The 18,127-nt window shown below is 37.0% G+C and overlaps 1 protein-coding gene and 1 long non-coding RNA gene across 3 annotated transcripts in view; both read right to left on the bottom strand.

Moving 5' to 3' along the window:
* Positions 1-18,127, bottom strand: part of znf827.S (zinc finger protein 827 S homeolog) — a 123,840-nt gene that overhangs the window by 52,321 nt on the left and 53,392 nt on the right. The window lies entirely within an intron of this gene.
* On the bottom strand, positions 4,985-6,036 carry LOC121399290. Its single transcript, XR_005964884.1, has 2 exons — positions 5,505-6,036; positions 4,985-5,250 (listed from the first exon to the last, which is right to left on the bottom strand). It is a non-coding gene; the product is annotated as an uncharacterized LOC121399290 (long non-coding RNA).

The raw sequence follows: 18,127 nt of genomic DNA, 5'->3' as shown, positions 1-18,127 counted from the left end.
TGGAAAACACGTTTACAGATAATGGATGGAAAAGTGTGTCTTCACTGGATAAATCAAACATCCAATGGTTGGTATTCATGAATACAGGACTTCAGTGTGTTTTAATGTCAGAAAACATTGACATCTGCAGAGGTCCCTAAATTGCTATTGCTTACAGGGTTGGACATCAGTATATTTCTTATAGGGATGATTGTTTTTTTCAAAATGCATCAGTTAATAGTGCTGCTCCAGCAGAATTCTGCACTGAAATCCATTTTTCAAAAGAGCAAACAGATTTTTTTATGTTCAATTTTAAAATCTGACATGGGGCTAGACATATTTTCAGTTTCTCAGCTGCCCCCAGTCATGTGAATTGTGCTCTGATAAACTTCAATCACTTTTTACTGCTGTACTGCAAGTTGGAGTGATATCACCCCCCCAGCAGTCTAAGAAAAGAACAATGGGAAGGTAACCAGATAGCAGCTCCCTAACACAAGATAACAGCTCCCTAACACAAGATAACAGCTGCCTGGTAGATCTAAGAACAACACTCAATAGTAAAAGCAAAGTCCCACTGAGACTGATTCAGTTACATAAAGCAGGAGATATAACAGCCTGCCAGAAAGTGCAGGCACAAGTCACGTGACTGGGGGTAGCTGGGATAGCTGGGAAACTGACATTATGTCTACCCCCATGTCAGATTTAAAAATTGAATATAAAAAAATCTGTTTTGCTCTTTTGAGAATTGGATTTCAGTGCAGAATTCTGCTGGAGTTTTTGATGCGTTTTGAAAAAAAACATGTTTCCCATGATGGTATCCCTTTAAAAACAAATGATCTTGCCTTTATTGTCATGTCATTGAAAGGGTTGTGCCCAGGTGCAGCTATATGACTGACAACATCTATTATTATGACTTATTACCAGTTGGAATAGAAATGCCAAGTCATAATGCTGAAGATATTGAAACAAATGCATTTATTGACCCATCACTTTATTAGTGGTTGCAACTGAATGGTTTTGCTTAGATAATATCTTTGCAATCACACATTTATTTAGCATCCTATGTGCTTTACATTTTAATAATATTTTAACTGAGAAAATGTAACTTGATTTTTTATACCTATAAAATGCATTCTTGCTGTTAGTGATAAACGTGGGACATGTTGTTATGTAGATTGCATTGGTGTATGTTAGGTATAGGATCCGTTATCAGGAAACCCGTTATCCAGAAAGCTCTAATTTACAGAAAGGCCATTTCCCATTGACTTTATTTTATCCATATAATCCTAATTTTTAAAAATTATTTCCTTTTTATCTGTAATAATAAAACAGTACCTTGTACTTGATCCCAACTAAGATATAATTAATGCTTATTGAGAGCCAGCCTATTGGGTTTAATTAATGTTTACATGATTTTCTAGTAGATTTAAAGTATGAAGATTATGGGAAGATCCAGGGGATACATATTACTGATTATGGCAAGTGATTTTTCCTAGTTTGACAAGAATCACATACATAGTAACATAGCAAGTTAAATTGAAAAAAAGACACCCATCCATCAAGTTCAACCTTTTAAGTCTAAATATAACCTGCCTAACTGCTATTTGATCCAGAGGAAGACAAAACACCCTTTTTGAAGGCTCCCCAATTTGCCTCAGAAGGGGAAATAATTCCTTCCTGACTCCAAAATGGCAATGGGACTAGTCCCTGGATCAACTTGTACTATCAGCTATCTTCCATAACCCTGTATTCCCTCACTTGCTAAAAAGCTATCCAACCCCTTCTTAAAGTGACTGATTCAGGGAGAGAATTCCACATCTTCAAAGCTCTCACTGTAAAAAAAACCCTTCTGAAATATTTTGAGAGTGTATGTCATGTGGTTTTCATGGGGTTCACGCACAGGTCAAAGAGGTATTTTTGAGTTTGTCTTTTATAACATGAGAAAATACATTTTGTTTGAAGAGGACACTTTTCCGTTATAAAAGGCTTCTGAGCATATTTTTGGCTTTAAATTCAGGTCCAGTAAAAAAAAAAAAATCCAACACATAGGTTCTCTGATAGAAGCTGCCATATAAGCTTGTTGTGACATCACTTCCTGCCTGAGTCTCTCCCTGCTCATTTACAGCTCTGAGCTTACAGCAGGGAAGGGAGAGTAGCAAACTGAGCATGCTCAAGCCCTGCCCTGGAGGTTTATGCTGAAAACAGGAAGTCTGATACAGAAGCCCATGTGTACACAATAAAAGGAAAGAAATGCTGTGTGTCTTTTGGCAGAGGACTCAGAGCAGCACTACTTTGAGGATTTACTGGTGTATTATATAGACCATTCTGATAAATCCTACTTAATTTTAGCCTTTCCTTCTCCTTTAAATGGCTTTTTCACCTTCCAAAAAATTTTTTCAGTTGAGTTGTTTTCAGATTGTTCACCAGAAACAAAGACTTTTTTTTACTTTGCATCTTTTATCTCTTACCATTTCTCCCAAAATTTAAGTTTAAAGTTCCTGTCTCTGGTGTTTCAGTCTGGCAGCTCAGTGATCCATAAGCAGATTCTGAACTGATACAATTTGCCACATTTAGTTGATACATTTAGTTGATACATTTCTCAGCAGTATCTATGGAATATTGGTAACTATTGTATCAATTCTAACAACTGCCTTTAGTGACACTCAGGGATTCTGCTCAGAATCCCTTTACATTTCAGGGTAAGGAGCAGGGCACATGCGAAGATTCGGGGAGATTTAGTCGCCCGGCGATAAATCACCTCTTCTTCGTGGGGGGACTAATCTCCCCAAATTGCCTCCCACCGGCTAGAATTTAAATTGCCAGCTTCGTTTTCAGAAGGTGCCAAAAGTTTCCTCATGAGGCAACTTCGGTGACTTCGGAAAATGAAGTGCACCGATTGCCATCCTGCCAGCGATTTACATTCTAGCCGACGGGAGGCTGGGCAACTAATCTCACTGAATCTGATCGTGTGTCTCTGCCCTCAATGTTAGAAAAACAGTCACAAATAGAAAATAGAAAGTAATTTAAAAAAAAGTCTTTATTTTTTGGTACACAATCTGGAACCAACTGAACTGAAAAAAAGTGTTTGAAGGTGAACATCCCCTCTTAATAATAATCTTTGCAGCAAAACTGCTTTTAAAGCAGTCAGAGCTAAGTAAAATATTTGTAAACTTGGTTTGCATGAAGGCTCACAACAATCAGTGGTAAAAAACATTATTCCCTATTCCACTTAAAGGGGTTGTTCACCTTCAAACACTTTTTTTCAATTCCGTTGGTTTCAGATAGATCACTAGAAATAAAGACTTATTACAATTTCTTTCTATTTGTGACTGCTGGGGGGGGTGCCGACTCTTTAGCTGTTCTAAATTGATACATTTAGTTGATACATTTGTTATCTTTGTCCCTGCTGAACAGAATCCCTGACTGTCACTAAAGGCAGCTGTTAGAATTGATACAATAGTTACTAATATTCCACAGATACTGCCGAGAAATGTATCAACTAAATGTAGCAAATTTTAACAGTTCAGAATCTGCACCTGGATTACTAGAAACAGGAAATTAAAATTTAGTTTTTGGAAAACAGTAAAAAAATAAAAAATATAAAGCAATTGAAAATAATGTTTATAGTGAACAATCTGAAAACAACTGTTTGGAAGTGTTTGGAAGGTGAACAACCCCTTTAAGGACCAGTATAGGTCACCTAATTGTTTACAGATTATACAAAATGGGGCTCATTTATCAACACTGGGCAAATTTACCCATGGGCAGTTGCCTATAGCAACCAATCACTGATTAGCTTTTTGAAGCCAGCTGCAAGTAGAACAATGAAGCAGCAATTTGATTGGTTGTCATGGGTTACTGCCCATGGGCAAATGTGCCCAGTGTTGATAAATGACCCCCATTGTGTCATATTAAGCTATGTAATGTAACATTCATATTTATTACTTTACTTTCTTGCTTGTACAGGTATGGGATTCCTTATCCAAAAACAGTAGCTTGTACTTGATGGTAATTAAGCTACATGGATCCATATTGGTGTCAAAATCATCCTGTTGGGTTTATTTGATTGTTTGATTACAGAAATATCACTTATATGGAAAACCCCAGGTCCTGAGAATTCCAGATAATATATCCCATACCTGCACAAGATTTAGCATAACTCCTATTGGCATGTGAATCCAGTGGGAGGACTAATTTTATGGAAATAACCACGGAGGGGGAATGCACATATTTCTTTCTTATAAATAAAAATATTCTGTACTCCAAGTTTGCTATATCCTACAACAAAAATACATTGCTGAAATTCCTCCAACAATGTATTTGTTATCCTAACTATTTAAATAATGCTAACATATTTACACAGCTCTTTACGGAAACAATTCAATAGTCACACCAATTCCTGCCACAGTGGAGCTAATAAACGAATTTCCCTGTTACATTTATATAAAGACATAAACATGGTCGATTTTATCATTGCTATATAACATGCCTGTGTTTGTGGCATAAGATGATGACCCTCATAGACAGAAGGAAAATATTCAAAAGAAAGCAAGCAGCAACAAACGCAGTTCATAGGAACACAATAACAAAATAGGTTGGGATGTGTTTGCTTTTGACCTCTTGGTTTGATACAAATGAGTTGACAATTCAAAATGTATATGCTTCATCAAGTCAATTAGGTATTTTAGTTTTGTTGAGTTTTTCTCAAGCACAGAATTTGTTGGTGTAGATGCATTTTGCACAATAAAATGGAGCATCCATATAGTGAATCAGATCAAGACAACTGGAATCACTCAGCTGAAAACAAAGCAATACCAACATGGCAACAGTCTGACCACTAATTAGGATAAACTGACCAGAACAACCTCAATAAAGGTCCAACAAACGAATTACCAGCTTATCCCCAATCTTTGCAATAGCAGGCACTCCTTTCAAAGGTCACACCGTATAGACCTCAATTAGCATCAGCAAGAAGATAGTGAAAGGATGCCATAGACTGCAGAGCTCTGCTGCGTTAGTGCTTTATTGTACACACGACATGTTTCGAGTCACATGGACCCTTTCTCAAGTGTAACAATCACATGATCAAACCACATCTTATAGCCTTAATTGCCAAACAGTGCTCCTCCTCCCACCAATTAACTCATTAGTCCAGAGTAAAAGTGTAAAATAGGTAGAAAACATAGAACGTATAAAACGTTTAAAAGTCCCAGTGATCTCCAGTGTACATGTAGTGTCCAAGTGCCAAGGTTCCATATCTTCAGATACACTCTATAATAAAAGACAAAAATCCAAAGAACCCCACATCACCTTAGTCCAAAAAATGGACAACCGCTATTTAATTTAAAAACATTTAAAATAGATATTCACATAAGAAAGGTGGTACTATCCTTTTTTGGATCTACCTGTCCTGACAATCCAAGAATACATGCATAACTGTGCCTTTCCACAATTATTCTAGAGATACATTCATATTAGACTATTATATTAAACAATACGATTTAAAGCAATCGCTTCTCCCTTACCTTACCCCCAGCTGAGAGGATAGGCATCACTTAATATCTGAAATAAATAAGAGTAAATATTACAATTCTTATAAAAAGCATTTCAAACTCCAGGCATCATTAAGCCCAACTGGGGCTAGTGAATTCAATTTAGAAATCCATTTGGCTTCACGTTGTAGCATCTTTTGCTTAAAGTTACCACCTTGACTTAATGGTTGTACTACTTCGAGGACCACCCATTTCAATTGCCCGTGGCTATGTTTTGCCTCATTAAAATGTCGGGCTACAGTCGTATCTGTCTGAGATCCTGGTTTATAATTCCTTATGTCCCCTTTATGCTCTTTAATCCTGGTTTTTACATTTCTAATTGTTTGCCCCACATAGACTAGGCCACATGGGCACTTCAACATGTATATGACCCCTTTCGATTCACATGTGGCATAGTCATTCAAATTTAGTTTATTGCCTTTAGTGGGATGATTAATGCTTGACCCTTTTATTATCGAGGCGCAACAGACACAATTCAAGCACGGAAAGGTACCTTTCTTCTGTATTCCCAGGAACAACTGTTTCTTTTCTATAGGTAACTCTGAAGGGCATAGCATGTCCCTAATACTCATGCCCTTCCTGTAGCAGAACCCTGGGGGATCCTTAAATAACTTCCCAAAAGTCTTATCTCGTTGGAGAACAGGCCAATATTTCTTTATAACCTTTTCTATATTTTTGCTATGTCTAACGAATTTGGACACAAACATACTCCGGTTATCCTTCTGTCTCACCTGCCGACTTTTTTGTAACAGTTCTTTCCTTGGTATAGACTTTACTTCCTCCATTACTTTTTTGACATGCTTAGACTCATATCCCCTTTGTACAAACCGCTCACTTAAGGACTGGCCAGCCCTTCTATAATCATCATCTGTAGAGGCAATCCTTTTGGCCCTTAAAAACTGACCCTTAGGGATTGCTTTAACGGTACTTGGGTTATGAAAACTCTGGGCATGGAGTAAGTTATTTCTATCTGTTCCTTTTCTATACAAGTTAGTGCTAATCGCCCCATTACGAATAGTGAGTTGAACATCTAGGAAGTGTAACTCCTTATCGGACATTTCAACCGTAAACTGTATAGTCTCGTGTGACCCATTTGCTTCATTAACCATCTCATTTAATGCATCCATGGTCCCATTCCATAATATCAGGATATCATCCACATATCTAAGATATAATATGATATGTTCACTTAACCTGTGTCTCAGGAAGAATTTCTCCTCTAATCTGCGAACAAACAAATTGGCAAAAGAGGGGGCGACCGGGGCACCCATCGAGGTCCCCTGTCTCTGCCAATAGTACTCCCCTCCAAATCTGAAATAGTTTTTACACAACACCATTGTCAAGCAATCCAACAAAAAGTATACCAACTGGGTATCAATCGTGGTATCCAATAGTGCTTCCTCGATATACCTAATCCCTTCTTCCTGGGGAATGGAAGTATAAAGACTCTGAATGTCTATACTAGCTAGAACTATACCATTAGGTAAAGGGGGTAGGTCCTCAAGTCTGCACAATAGATCATTCGTATCTTTCAAACACGTAGGAATCTCTGTAACCATTGGTTGTAAGTAGGCATCCACAAACTGTGCAAGAGGCTCTAAGATAGACCCCACGCCGGATACTATAGGGCGCCCTGGTGGATTGAGCAAAGATTTATGTATCTTAGGAAGAAGATACAGTACTGGTATCTTTGGATGAGCATTAATCAAGAAATCTTTAACATTTTTAGGAATAACATTGTTGTCAAATGCCTCTGTAACCATTAAATCGACCGCTTCCTTTATCTCATCTGTTGGATTATAACCCACTTTTTCGTAATGTCCAGGCATCATCAATTGTCTATTGGCCTCATTTACATACATTGTATGGTCCATTATTACCAATGCACCGCCTTTATCGGCCTTCTTGATTACTATATTTTTATTCATTTTTAACCCATCAAGTGCCTTTTTTTCCTTTAACGTTAAGTTGTATCTAAGTTTTTTTTGCTCCATTTGTTCCCAAATATGTTCAACTCACTATTCGTAATGGGGCGATTAGCACTAACTTGTATAGAAAAGGAACAGATAGAAATAACTTACTCCATGCCCAGAGTTTTCATAACCCAAGTACCGTTAAAGCAATCCCTAAGGGTCAGTTTTTAAGGGCCAAAAGGATTGCCTCTACAGATGATGATTATAGAAGGGCTGGCCAGTCCTTAAGTGAGCGGTTTGTACAAAGGGGATATGAGTCTAAGCATGTCAAAAAAGTAATGGAGGAAGTAAAGTCTATACCAAGGAAAGAACTGTTACAAAAAAGTCGGCAGGTGAGACAGAAGGATAACCGGAGTATGTTTGTGTCCAAATTCGTTAGACATAGCAAAAATATAGAAAAGGTTATAAAGAAATATTGGCCTGTTCTCCAACGAGATAAGACTTTTGGGAAGTTATTTAAGGATCCCCCACGGTTCTGCTACAGGAAGGGCATGAGTATTAGGGACATGCTATGCCCTTCAGAGTTACCTATAGAAAAGAAACAGTTGTTCCTGGGAATACAGAAGAAAGGTACCTTTCCGTGCTTGAATTGTGTCTGTTGCGCCTCGATAATAAAAGGGTCAAGCATTAATCATCCCACTAAAGGCAATAAACTAAATTTGAATGACTATGCCACATGTGAATCGAAAGGGGTCATATACATGTTGAAGTGCCCATGTGGCCTAGTCTATGTGGGGCAAACAATTAGAAATGTAAAAACCAGGATTAAAGAGCATAAAGGGGACATAAGGAATTATAAACCAGGATCTCAGACAGATACGACTGTAGCCCGACATTTTAATGAGGCAAAACATAGCCACGGGCAATTGAAATGGGTGGTCCTCGAAGTAGTACAACCATTAAGTCGAGGTGGTAACTTTAAGCAAAAGATGCTACAACGTGAAGCCAAATGGATTTCTAAATTGAATTCACTAGCCCCAGTTGGGCTTAATGATGCCTGGAGTTTGAAATGCTTTTTATAAGAATTGTAATATTTACTCTTATTTATTTCAGATATTAAGTGATGCCTATCCTCTCAGCTGGGGGTAAGGTAAGGGAGAAGCGATTGCTTTAAATCGTATTGTTTAATATAATAGTCTAATATGAATGTATCTCTAGAATAATTGTGGAAAGGCACAGTTATGCATGTATTCTTGGATTGTCAGGACAGGTAGATCCAAAAAAGGATAGTACCACCTTTCTTATGTGAATATCTATTTTAAATGTTTTTAAATTAAATAGCGGTTGTCCATTTTTTGGACTAAGGTGATGTGGGGTTCTTTGGATTTTTGTCTTTTATTATAGAGTGTATCTGAAGATATGGAACCTTGGCACTTGGACACTACATGTACACTGGAGATCACTGGGACTTTTAAACGTTTTATACGTTCTATGTTTTCTACCTATTTTACACTTTTACTCTGGACTAATGAGTTAATTGGTGGGAGGAGGAGCACTGTTTGGCAATTAAGGCTATAAGATGTGGTTTGATCATGTGATTGTTACACTTGAGAAAGGGTCCATGTGACTCGAAACATGTCGTGTGTACAATAAAGCACTAACGCAGCAGAGCTCTGCAGTCTATGGCATCCTTTCACTATCTTCTTGCTGAACCTCAATAAAGGTGTCATCCCACACCTCACACAGTATCTTTAGTTGTTAGTTACTTTCTGATAACAGCTCAGTTTATGTATTGAACTGAACATATTAGGTTCCATATAAACACTTTACATATTGTTAATCTTACTCCTCCTACCACCTCCTTTAAATATATTCATAAATTGGCCAATACAAGGGCACTGCAAAAATGGTTATTTTATTGTTCTGTTACACAAATCTACAATGAAAATAGATTATTACAAAAAAAAAAAAGAATAGGGCAAACACAGTGGGGTAATATTTTTTTTGCAGAGTACAAAAAGTGTTTGTAAGGCATTTTCAGAAATAGAAAGAATGGGTGATTCTGTTGAAAAGTCATTGTGACTCGGACACATAAGATAAAGACGAATCGAAAGGCTAAGATGATCTCCTTGGGCTCTGTCCAAAGTAATGGATCATGCCGAGTGCATATTCAATTTGTAATTGAAGCCAGGGGTTGAAACACTAAATTGCATTAAAAGTCTTCCTGAGCTATTTCAGCCCATGGCTGCTAATCACGTTTGGACTCTTGTCAGGATTTAATCAAATTTAGCATCTTCGATCACCACTTTAATTATTGTTATAGGTACTGCTAGTACATTGCAAGTAAGTGGCAAACTTGAGATAGTAAATATTTTTGTATTGCAAAAGCCCTTTCTAAGAATGTTTAATGGATTATTTTTATTTCTAGGCTGGAAATGTATAAAGGCATGCAATTAAAATAATTTTAATCCCTGCAGTTCCTTTTAGAGGCACCCTTGTATACTTATGTGCATTTGCCCACAAACCTACCAGTGAATTTAAGGACCAGCATTGCTGGGATATTCAATGGTCCATTCAATGTCCATTGTTCATTGCCAAAGATATTCTGCCTAACTAAAATCATTAGCCATCACCAATATCACACTAATATGCCTCCTAATATCAGGTAAGTTCTTATAACAATCCAAACTAAAATGATCATCTCTTATACATAGTATATTGTATATAGTGTATCCTATGGTTTCAATCTGTCCCAATCCAAAGGCAAAACTGTTACCAGGCACTGTTTACGTCTGCTGTATTATGAAAGGGTCTACACGGAGGTTGGGGAGTTCCAGAAAATTGGAATTGTCTGACTTTGAAAATGATTCACACTGGTGTTAATATCAGCCCAGCATGATGCAACAAACTTACAGGAAAAAGAATCGGAAAGCCAGGTATCCATTGGTCAAAGTTACTTTAATATGGGATCCGTTATCCTTAAACCCGTAACCCAGAAAGCTCCGAATTACGGAAAGGTTGTCTCCCATAGACTCTATTATAATCAAATAATTCAAATTATTTTTTTCAATTATTTCCCTTTTGTCTGTAGTAATGAAACAGTACCTTCTAATTTATCCTAACTAAGATATAATAAATTCTTATTGGATTCAAAACAATCTTATTGGGCTTAATTAATGTTTAAATTATTTTCTAGTAGACTTAAGGTATGGAGATCCAAATTACGGAAAAATCCCTTATCCAGAAAACCCCAGGTGCCGAGCATTCATGATAATAGGTCCTATACCGGTATATTCATAATCCATCACTTCTGCTGTATAATTTGCAGGTCTTTTTGTGAGAGTTCATCCTTATGTACTGTACTGCTGTTCTGTCTATATTCGTGCAGACTTTTATGCTATATTGGCTGTGTGTTAAGGGTTATCATGAACATAGATCACCTCTTTCTAACACCATTAGTCTGTCAGAGGATTATATGATGCACAATGCCAAATCCCATCTTTATACTTTGTCCTGTTCTATTTCTGGTTAGTATAATATAGAGCCCAAGTAATACCATGCATGGGTTGTCCATGTGCATCGTGACCACTCTAAATCTAAATGTAAAAATACAGATACTTTATGTTAAGGTTGGGATCCCTTATCCAGAATTGCATCATCCAGAATCCGAATAATAAGAAGGTCATCTCCCATAGAGTTCATTTTAAGATGAAAGATAAAGGTAAACCCAGCACCCAGGGAGAGAATAATGAGGGATTGTAGCTTCAGAAGGGCACGATTTGATGATGAATTAAAAAGTATCATTACCTATAAATATTGGAATATACTGTAATTACTGTAAATTTCTCTCTTAAAACATGATTAGCTTTTGTAGCAAACAAATGTTTAAAATCAAGACTGCTTGCCAGAAGCATAGGAAAAGACTGAGCGGTTAAAAGCAAAATATTCAACATCTTATAAAGAGGGAGATTGATGTAAAAAATATGGAATCAGTTGCTGCCCACACAGTTATGGGTTGATTAAGACTGCAAAAATAGATTAACGATATGAAGAGAGGAAGGAAGTAGCAATTAGCAGTGAAAGCATCAGGTCATTTTATGGGTCAAAGTGTAAAATAAGGAAAACATCTTTTTACAGAATCTGTTCAAAAAATAATAATGGAAGTGAAGGAGAAGGAATTGACAGAATTGGGAAGGATCACTGTCTTCAAGTCAAACCAAATAAATATTGACCCAGGAAGTGAGCATATTGCTGCGTACCAAGATAAAATATTAACATAACCTTTACAAATAATAGAAAGAATTTCACTGCTTTTTAACTCTATCAGAAAGGTAAAGGAGGCAGTGATACAGAACAATACTTTGTTTACCTTCATTTTTGCTAACCGACCCATGACCTAAATGTTGTTTTTTCCATCATAATAATTTATGGCTTAGTTTTTGCTCCAGTGAGTGCCTACCACTCTTTTGTCATCACCATAGTGACCACAAACATAGAATTTAGTTTGCTCTAGAATGACAAGTTCATATGAAAACATTTGCATGCAGGATCAAATATGCTTCATGTTGTGGTGTATAAGTAGCAAGTTATTGGACTGCCAGGCCAGAGGTAAATGTGGACAGCAACGGAGACTTCAAAATATATTTAAATATGGCCACTAAAGACTGAATGAATCATTAATATTATTATATGCGTGTATATTCTAAACATACAGATTTACATACAAAGCAGTTAATAACCAATAGAAGAGGTAAAGCTGGCTGATGGAATTCCTATTATAAACATGTGGGTGCACGCAAACGGCCTTATTTATTAAAATTCGGAATTCTTCTGAGTATTTAAACTAAAAAAGGCCGTCCGACTAGAATCCATGATTGGACCTTATTTATTATTTTAAAAAGTACAATTTAATTGGATCGGGTGAAACCTCGATAAAATCGAGTGAAAATATGAATTGTATGTTTTTTTCTGATTTTTTTCCTGAATCGCCCGATTTTTTTCTGGCTTTTTGGATTCTTGCCCAAAATAGTCATGTTTTCGGGCTAAAACCACGGCAGACCACAGAAACTTCGAAATAGGATAGGAACATCTCCCATTGATTTTCAGATTCTGACTTTTTTCCATTGTTGGGGTTTTTTTGCATTCAGACTTTAATAATTAACCCTTAAAATGTCTCAAGCAATATCCTAACTCACTAGAAAAGGTAATCTTTTAATCTGATGTGGGGCACACTTTCAATGAAAGGATTCCTTATTCAACCCTTTACTTACCACATGTCCTTGATTTTGCTGTGAAATATGTTGCATGTACTGTATATAAATAAAGAGAACATGGAACTGCAGCAGGTGGCACATAAGGGGTTAAAAAAAGCTTTAGCTAGGAAATATATATATATATATACTGTAAATATATACTGTAAACAGTACAGTAAATTGTTGCTACATTTTAATTTTGGAGACCCTGGTCAACAGATTGAACATAAGATATCCAATGTTTCCTGTAATTTTTCGTCATTCCTGGTAGGGATACACCAAATACAGGATTCGGTTTGGGATTCGGCCTTTTTCAGCAGGATTCGGATCCGGCCGAATCCTTCTGCCCGGCCGAACTGAATCCTTATTTGTATATGCAAATTAGGGGTGGGACCGAAATCAAATGACTTTTTGTCACAAAACAAGGAAGTAAAAAATGTTTCCCCTTTCCCACCCCTAATTTGCATATGCAAATTAGGATTCGGATTCGGTATTCTGCTGAATCTCTCGTGAAGGAATTCAGGATTCTGCCGAATCCAAAATAGTGGATTTGTTGCATCCCTAATTCCTGGACACTTGTTTGAAATGTGCAATGGGTTGTCCCATAGAAATAAGGTGATAGTTTAAGATAAGTTGCTAAATATGTACTGTATATGCCTATACAGTACATGTTTATGTGTGTTCTACTCATTTAATATTAAGGGGAAGAATTTTCAAGGGTCAAATGTAACCTCAAATTTGAATTTTCGAATTTCAAAACATTCGAATTTTAATCCCCCTATTCAAATATAAATTTGAATATGAGATTTTAAAACCTTGACCATGGAAACAGGCATAATTTGAATATACGCCACCTAAACCCTGCTGAGTTCATGTACAAGTCAATGGCAGAGGTCTGTTGAGCCGAACTCGAATCTTATAAATCGAATACGAATCGAATATGATTTGAATTTTCGGGTCGAAACCAATCAATCGAATATTAGGTGGTGGGTATTTTACTGCAGGCACAACACTGGAAGAGGAAAGGCAACTCTGATTACTCTGATTACTGATTACTTTGAGAAATTAGATGACACTGTTATTTATTTATTTTATCAAAATCCGAATTTTTATGATTTATTTTATTAAAAAAAGTCTGAGCAAACTAGAATCCACAATTTCAGCATATTTATTATTAAAAAAAAACATGATTTTATCGGATAGGAGAAAAACTCGATAAAATTTAGTGAAAACCTGAATCGCTCTATTTTTACGGGCTTTTTCCCAAAAGTCAGAATTTTTCAGATTTTTGCCCGAAAAGCCCCAAATAGTCGAATTTTCAGCACAGACCACAGAAACTTCCAAATAGGATAGGGACCTCTCCCACTGACTTATATACAACCTCGGCAGGTCTGAGATGGCGGATTTTCAGATTCGGACTTTCCATCCTCGGGGTATAATAAATCTCGAGGTTACCTGACAGTGGCAGAGGACCTGACATTTTATTTAATTGTGATAAATGCACATATTTTGGAACCTCAAGGTGGCAGCGGAAGAAGAGCTGACACTCATTTGCAAAGATTAACTGATATTAAAGTTTACACAAGTGAGGCAAAATTTTGAAATAACACTTTACTATAGTATACATTACAATACTTACACTATAGAAAATATGTTAGATCAAAGCAGGAGAAAAACTTAAGTTTTCTTTCACAGAGAGGATGACTGTGTGGAGAGTAAATGGTATATTCCTGCAAAAGCACTGTGGCAGTAAAATAAAAGCTGATATAGGTACAGGATCTATTATCCAGACTGGATAAGGGATATTTCTGTAATTTGGATCAATTTACCTTACGTTTGCTAAAAATCCTTTAACCATAAAGTAAACCCAATAGGATTGCTTTGCCACCAATATGGATTCATGCAACTTAATTAACAGCATTTGCAGGTATGGGATCTGTTATCTGGAAACCCGTCATACAGAAAGCTCCAAATTATGGAAAGTCTGTCTCCCATAGACTCCATTTTATCCATATGATCCAAATTTTTAAAAATGATTTCCTTTTTCTCTGGTAATGTTTACATTAGTAATGTGCGGGTCGGGCTTCTCCCGACCCACACCCTCCCACCACCCGCGCCCGACTTCCGGGTTCCTTTTAAAGTCCGGTGCGGCTCCGTCAATGACATCACAAAAGGGGCAGGGTGAGAGGCGCGCGTCTATAAAAGCCGCCTCTTGGCATTTGGAAGGTCACAGGTGGGGAGAGCAGTCAGAAGAGCTCAACCCGCACCCGCCCACCACCTGGAAAGGGGGGTGCGAGGTCGGCCCAAACCCGTCCGACCCGCGGGTATCGGGCCGCCCCGCACATCACTAGTCTGAAGATCCAAATTACAGAAAGATCCGTTATCTGGAAAACCTCAGGTCCCGAGCATAACAGGTCCCATACAGAGAAAAAAGCAAATCATTTGAAAAAATTTAATATTTTTTTCATAATATACTCTATTGAAGCTAGACTTTCCATAATTCAGATATACTGGATACTGGGTTTCTGGATAAAGGATCCCATGCCTGTATTATTTCACAGAGTGAGGAAATAGAAAAAAGAGCTGCCCTTAAGACATTTTTGTCACCAGGGGGACAAATCAGTTTCACTCCTGAATGTTATTAAATAAACACATAAGTACCAAAGAATAAACATTTCTCAAAATAAACTTTTTTTTGTTTTTTAAACACTGCACAATAATCACCTAAAAAAGCAATACTATGTCATAACAAGCCCTCGAGTAGGATGGTGTATCTTTAGTTGGATTTCAACCCAAGAATGTTGGTTCTAGCACAGAAAAAATACTCTTACCATCTATGAAAAATATGTTCTCTTAAATTGGACATAAAACGTGTCCTATTTTACACATAGAACAAGTGTACAAGAGTAAATTAACATCCAAATGCTGCATCTAACAGAGGAGAAATATTACAGAGACATCTCACTACCCTGTGACTTTATATCTTGTTGCTAGGCAACAAAGCTTATAGGTCAGGTGCTGGGACCTTTAGTAAGTCACCATGAAATGGCTGGGCCTTTTGCATAAATGAAACACATTTGCATGTGTCTCCTGGCACTTCAGTATTTCAATGGAATGCTTACTGTGTAATCTGATGTATAGCGTTCCTTCTGACAGCTGCCTGTGACCTTTTTATTCCACTTTTGTACAAATTCTGAACACCAATGCGATTTCCTTTTCCTTAACCCTAACATTACTGTATCCCACATTCATCAAGGCTGTTTCAGTTATTTACTATAGTTCTGTTTTTGTGTCATGTCAAGAAAACCTAAAATGAAAAAATATCCCTATAAAACTGTCTTCAGTTTTGGGGCTGCCCTTCTTTCTTCTCATTAATCATAGCTAAAAATATATGAAGAGTAATGTTACAATCTGTTTTACATACTTCATGTATATTCTGCAATTTAAGGGCAGAATATCAGTTACTGTATTTGTGTCTCTAGGAATTACCTAAATGCATTATGTAATATATAAAATAAGGATGAATCCATTTTTTTGGGGGGATTTGGCCAAATCCCAAATCTGTCATCGATCATGAAAGATCCAGCCCAATACCGAACCAAGTCCAAACCATAATTGCATATTATGTGAAGGAAGGGTTAATATTTTCCTCGTTTGCATGACAATAAGTCATGTGATTTTAAAGGAGAAATAAAGTTTAACTAAAGAAGTAGCCTAAAAATGCTGTACATTATGTTTTAGGTTTCTGTACCAACCCAAGGCAAGCACAGTCCTTTAGCAGGGTAGATCGGTGTCTCCAAAAATGCCCCAGTAGCTCCCCATCTTCTTTTTACTGTACATGCTCTGTGCTGCTGTCACTTACTGAGCTTAGGGACCGACTTAAAATATACAGTACACATAGAATAGAAATGTCACAATATAAGGCTGATTAGTAATAAATACAGATAATTACTACATGACAGCAGAGAAACCAGTGCAACTAGCATCAAAATTTAATAATTAGCCTTGTAGCATCAGCTTATATTACAGACCAACCTCATTTTCTGCTGGATAATTTGCAACGACCCCTAAGCTTATCTTCTCAACAGCTGCTCAGAGCCCACTGATCATGTGAGTGTTGCAGACACTTTCCAAGATGGTGACCCCCTGTGACAAGTTTGAAGTCCTGGATCATTGCTGCTATTGAAAAGCTGAAACATTATGCTGGAGCAATACATTCAGCATATAAAATATGGCATTTTTAGCCATATTCATTTTTAGGGTTTAGTTCTCCTTTAAGGATTCAGATTCAGTCGGCCAGGCAATTTGATTTGGCCAATTTCTGGATTTGATGCATCCCTAAAATATATAACTTATAAAATATATAATATAAATTAGTATGGGGTTTTATGTGTTAGAGAAAATAATAGGCCCAAAATGTTTTGCTGTATTATTAAAGTAATTCAGTGCTCCCCCAGTACACTAGCTTGAATCACAGACCAACATTTATACTTTCCATTGTGTTCTGTTCCAACAGTTTTTGATTAATTTGTAATAAATACAGTAAATTTGTTTGGGACCCTTTTGACAGCCTGCCCAGGCATTATCTAGTCAAAAATTGGCACACTGATGCAGTACTCTCTTGACAGGTCTCAGTAGACCACTATTCTTGTCCCAACATGTTGGTGGACAACTGTGGGTTATGTGTTTTCCCTCCTATCAGGCTGTTGTGTATCCTGAGAACCCACAAAGAAGGGCGAACAAATTAAGCACATTATAACTCTGCAAAATGTGGTTATAATTTGATTATATTAATAATTTGTAGATAAAGACCAGACACCATTATTAATTATTTACAAATTATTCTGAAATTTGCAAATATTTGCTTTGGACAGCCTGACTGCAATCTGATAGGCTGGGCCATCTCTTGAAACTGCCTTCACCTACTCCTACGGTGACATACTGTACATGCCAACACAGTTGGCCAGTTTGGTGAAAATCACCCAAGCTGCCTATGGGTGTGAATAGCCAATTTTACTATAAAGGTAATAAAAGTAAATTGGGCAAATAATTATATATTTCAAATTTAAACAAAAAAACACTTCACAAATTGGCATCAATTGTTTTGGAGGACTAGATTTTGGCTTTCAAGCGGGTGATCAGTAAATGGTACCTACTGGTTGGTTGCTATGGGTTACTAGGCCTGTTGTGCAGACTAATTGTAATAGCTGTATACTAGTGTCATCCCTTGATTGGTAGCATTAAAAGAGACTGTAGATTCATGTTCGATTTTAAAATAATGGTTTCAGACAGCAGCGTAACTATATATACAGCAGTCCCTGCAGTTGCTTGGAAGGGGCCCCAGACCACGGTGTTTGCCATATCATTTTCCCCTCTCCTGGCCCCTCACATACTTTAAACTGCGGCAAAAATTAGATATGTGCCACAAGCT

This window comes from Xenopus laevis, chromosome 1S (assembly GCF_017654675.1).
Source record: "Xenopus laevis strain J_2021 chromosome 1S, Xenopus_laevis_v10.1, whole genome shotgun sequence".
Classification (NCBI taxonomy): domain Eukaryota; kingdom Metazoa; phylum Chordata; class Amphibia; order Anura; family Pipidae; genus Xenopus; species Xenopus laevis.
The sequence above is the reverse complement of the archived record's forward strand: the minus strand, read 5'-3'. Positions and strand labels throughout refer to the sequence as shown.